General features: G+C 34.8%; 1 protein-coding gene across 4 annotated transcripts in view; it reads right to left on the bottom strand.

The window, feature by feature from the left end:
- The window catches only part of LOC145268349 (uncharacterized), a 344,873-nt gene that overhangs the window by 86,685 nt on the left and 253,188 nt on the right, over positions 1-5,000 (bottom strand). The window lies entirely within an intron of this gene.

Raw genomic sequence — 5,000 nt, 5'->3', positions numbered from 1 at the left:
AAAGGACATTGATTACTAGATTTTTAACCCGGTTTTAAACCCTGTAATGGCAGGTAAAGTAAATGTGCCCTGAGCACCTATTCCCCCCCCCCAGATGTGCCCCCCCCCCAGATGTGGCAACTACTCCATTTTAGGAAGTATTTGGCTCTTTATACTTACCCAATAATTCTCACCAATTCTATCAATATGACCATACCATCAAAGTCTCCTGTTCTGCACACATCTCCCTATACTATCCAGATTTAATATTCCTCTGAGGTCATCAGAACTAAGTCTGTCTTTAAGATTCACATAACACACATACTGTCGTATCATTCTCGTATCCTTCCTAGAGTAAAAGAAAAATAAAGTTTTGCCAATAAAACCAAACGAAGCTTTTATGAACAAAGTTTCTTTCCAATAACTACTCAACTATGGAACACATTATTGTGCACTGCTTTCCAGCTGACTACAACATGGTTGTTTTCAAGTTAAATTTCAACAAATATCCCCGAAGCCATCTTATGCAGTAATCAAATTCTGTTCATAACACCAATCTCTTCCGATCCTCTCAAAGTATTGTTCATCATTCAATCGACAATCTCATTAACCATTATCCTCGAGTGACTTTTGGCCTTGGTTAATGGTAACTTATCAGTTAAAGAAAAAAAATTAATAAAGTTTAATATATGGGAATCAACCAGTCAGTAATATTCATATGACGTTCATATTCATATAATATGAGGAGTATTCAATGTAATTGTGATATATATATATTCATATTAATAGCCTGGCAAGGCTAAAGGAGAAACAACCGAGCAAAAAAAACCCTAAGCATCACCATCAACCACAACGATATTCAAGTGAAATTAAACATTTGTAAAGGCATATACGTTATTAAATGTCGATCTACAGAGATCAAGCAACTGGGAGGTCACAATCTTGCATATCACATAACTAACCGCCTTTCCTTTCACAAACAGTGCTCAAATATTAAGAAGCATGCGGAAATAATTATAGTTATAGACGGAAATAGGGTTGGTTATGAATATCTCCAGTATCAAATAATCTTTACACAGTGTGAAATTTACTTTATGTATGAAAACCAAAGAGGGGAGATATAACATATGAGAAATATTTGGAATCAAGTCTCACCTTGCTGTTATTTGAGATCATTTGAAACCATAGCAGCAAGTTTTAGTCTCTCCTCCATCAAGGCCAGAGGTTCCGGAAAAATATCAGATATTTTGTAATTCATATGCAAAACTAGGAAAACAAATAACTGATTGGAACATTTATTGACTGCAAAAATAGGTTCTGGATGATTGTACCAAGGGATCACTACACTTTTCAGAACATCCAGGTACACTTTGGTGTTGACTTTCAAGCCAACTTCAAAGATGTGAGGTGGCATGATGTGGTATTCACTTGAAACCACACCAAAGACCATAACCGTAGCCAGAAACTTTGTTGAATTGTCCAGATTTGCATTTTGAGGGTGCTGGCAATGGTCCTGTTGTCATAACTTGGATCGGTAGAAAGCACGACATGTACAGGAGTGGATCTCTAATCTCGCTCATTAAAATTTGTGTCACTTTACAACATGATAGAAGGCCTCTATCGATCTTAGGATTTGTACACAACTGGCCAATTAATAGATGGTCTGCAACAAAAAAAGAAAGCCAGTTTCCATCAAACGGAAATAGAATCATGTTGTCTTTTCTAGAACGACAATTTTATTGTTCTACCTGTATCTCTATCTATATATATATATATATATATATATATATATATATATGTATATATATATATATGTATATATACATACACACACACACACACACACACACACACACACACACACTGATACAAATATCATTAAATATGTGACTAACTAGAGAATAAAGCTATAAAACTTACTCATGAATATTAGAAAAAAAAACTGCCACACCTACAATATATTGTAACGACTACTTTTATAAAATCTTTATAAGAAATTTATAACACTTAATTTTCAGAAAGTTTACATGAGATAAGTCATCAGTGCCGTCGGTTTCACATTTGATAATAGGGAACCGTTTTATGTCCCCATATCAAGCTCTCTTCAACCGACAATCATGATTAAATGCGAAAATTGGGTCCATTTTTCGCACTACTGATAAAGTAAAAACGTTATTGTTTGAATTCTAGTTGTTTGGGTATCATTTCTGTCTACACATCAACTATGTGCTTCTCTGTAGATGATAGCTTAACGAGAATAATAGTCCGAAATAAAAATAAATTAATATATAATGCTCATCTCAAAAATGAATTCCAATTAAGGAAAATATATATATATATATATTCCTTAATTGGAATTCATTTTTGAGATGAGCATTATATATTAATTTATTTTTATTTCGGACTATTATTCTCGTTAATATATATATATATATATATATATATATATATATATATATATATATATATATATATATATATATATATATATATACATACACACACACTAATCGGTACGGACCCGACTATAGAAGATCAGATAATAAATAAACGTGGATTTATAAGATAGATCAAAGAATCCAACCTTGATCGCCCTTCGGGGCCCGTGGTACAGTTGATAGAGATGTTGAATCTCTACAGTTCCAGATGAATATTGTCTGAAGATAGCGGTTTCAATCCCACCCAAAACGTGCCAAAATGTGGTGAGACGACAACAACTACGGATGGCAGTGATGGCTGAGAATGCAATTAGGAGATTCGAAGTTCCTATCCGTCGCGGTTACCACCTGACGAAGGCCAGAGGAATTAGTTGACCGAAACGTTGTGAATAAACAAAACCAATAAAAGATCAAAAAACAACAACTAATAAAGATGAGAATAGTAGTCCGAAATAAAAATAAATTAATATCTGTAGATGATAGATTAACGAAAAAATGTGTAAATAAAACATTTGCATATGTATAAAAAAAACTTCTTTGTAAGAACAGGAACGAATAGAAGAAGCCACCAAGAATGATAAACGTGTTCAGGATGGATTAACCACAACTAAACAGTCACAACTTGGTGTAATTAATATTATGTAAGACGCGACGTTGCCCGGAATTGAATGAGGATCAACGAATGCTCCACATTCCCAATACTTTTTTTGTCATTGATTGATTACCTGTTCTAATGAGGAGCACACCACAGTGCAAGGAGCAAACATGTCTCCCCGCAGTGACTTACTTCACAATACTTTGTAGTCTACATTGCACTGTAGAAAACTTACTGTTGATTTTATAAAATTATTTTATATATAATGATTTCAGTTAAAGTTTAAAATGTAAAAGTTAATTATCATGGTTCGATTGTGCTCTAAACAGAAACATACATTTCAAATATGCCCCTGTCACTTGAAAGAACATACTGTCCGTTTTATACCCTTAGCTTCTCTGCTTGAGCAGTGATAAAACTTCTCAGACGCACTTGTGATGTTAGGCTGTATAAGGATGTTACCTTTATTCTAAACTGAACTGTTCTTTTTTAATCAAATTTTCTCGATTATCAATACTTATAGGAAGTATTTCGATGCAAAACCTATCTAAGAACACTCCCAGACACATAAAGTACATTTGTGTGAAATTTCAAAATAAAAAAAAAATCGACTGTTTTTTGGTGTCTATAAGGAACGAAATCACACACACAGACACACACGCAGTGCCTTTTATATGCATTAGTAGCGGAGACATCTGGAAACTTCTGATTTCGACCATAAATAGGAGAAACGATTAAAAATGACAAGAATTTAAATATATTTGGTCATTGAATTGAATTAAACAGAACTAAATAGTTATACGACTATAACAATTTGACTCCTGATCTGAAATGGAACACGTACATCAAGTCTGTTGCCCGGGTCGCTGGGAAAATGGTAGGATCCTTCTACCGCTCCAGAAGATATCTTACTACTGATGCAATTCTCTATCTGTATAAAAGCCAAGTACGTCCAAGGATGGAGTACTGCTGCCACATCTGGGCTGGAGCTGTTAAAAACAGCCTAGCCTGCCTTGACAGAGTACAAAATAGACTTCGTGGTTTAGTGGGGGATGCCCTTTTCTCTTCCCTGCAACCTCTCTCTCTCACAGAAGAGATATTGCGAGTCTGTCTTTATTTTATCGTTATTTCTATGGCAAGTGCTCGTCCGAGCTCCAATCTCTGATACCCCTCGACAATCTTTCACAAAAACACCCGTCTAGCTAAAACCACTGTCAAAAATATTCCGCACTCTTTGTCTGCACCAAAATCAAAACATAGATTCCATGAACAAAGCTTCTTTCTTAGAAGTTCACGCCTGTGGAATTCTGTTCCGTTTGCCTGTTTCCCACTTGACTACAACTTGGATGTCTTCAAGTCCAACATAAACAAATTCCTGATGAATCACCCCCTTAAGTAAGACACTTTATCAAATCTCCAATACTAATTATTACTACGATACTATCCCATTGATTACTGTACACGCAATAACCCTTATCCCCGAGTGGCTTCCAGGCCTTGATAAGTGGTGATCTTCATGTAAAAAAAAAAAAAAGTTGCTAAGAAAATATTGTTTTGACCTCTGCTCATAAAACCAGCATATCTAAATAACTTTTCAAGCTTTTAATCTTGGGATTTTACAAAAAAATAAAAAATGAGTTCAGCACCATGCAAAACTGCTAAATAGACATACACAGAAAATTTTGGACAAATATGGTAAAATAGTCCCAAAAATGGAGTGTCTTTTATTAGCCCTAAAACAGCCCCTGGGGCACACCTAAGAGTTATCGCAAAGTATAGACAAACAAAATTTATATAGAAATCAGTCAGTTACAACTGTTCAGAAAGTTTTATAAAAGTCCAAGGCATCAATTTTTTTAATAAACACAAAAGTGTCAATTTTAGCCATTTTAACCCAACAGGCACCCCGGGGGGGGGGGGGGGGCTGGAGTTTTCCCGGAAAATCCGTTCTGTTACTTCTTTTTACTCATATCATGTTTAATGTTTGT

The sequence above is a fragment of the Euprymna scolopes genome, chromosome 43 (assembly GCF_053919585.1).
Source record: "Euprymna scolopes isolate OS-2025 chromosome 43, ASM5391958v1, whole genome shotgun sequence".
Classification (NCBI taxonomy): Eukaryota; Metazoa; Mollusca; class Cephalopoda; order Sepiida; family Sepiolidae; genus Euprymna; species Euprymna scolopes.
This window is presented reverse-complemented; position numbering and strand designations above follow the sequence as displayed.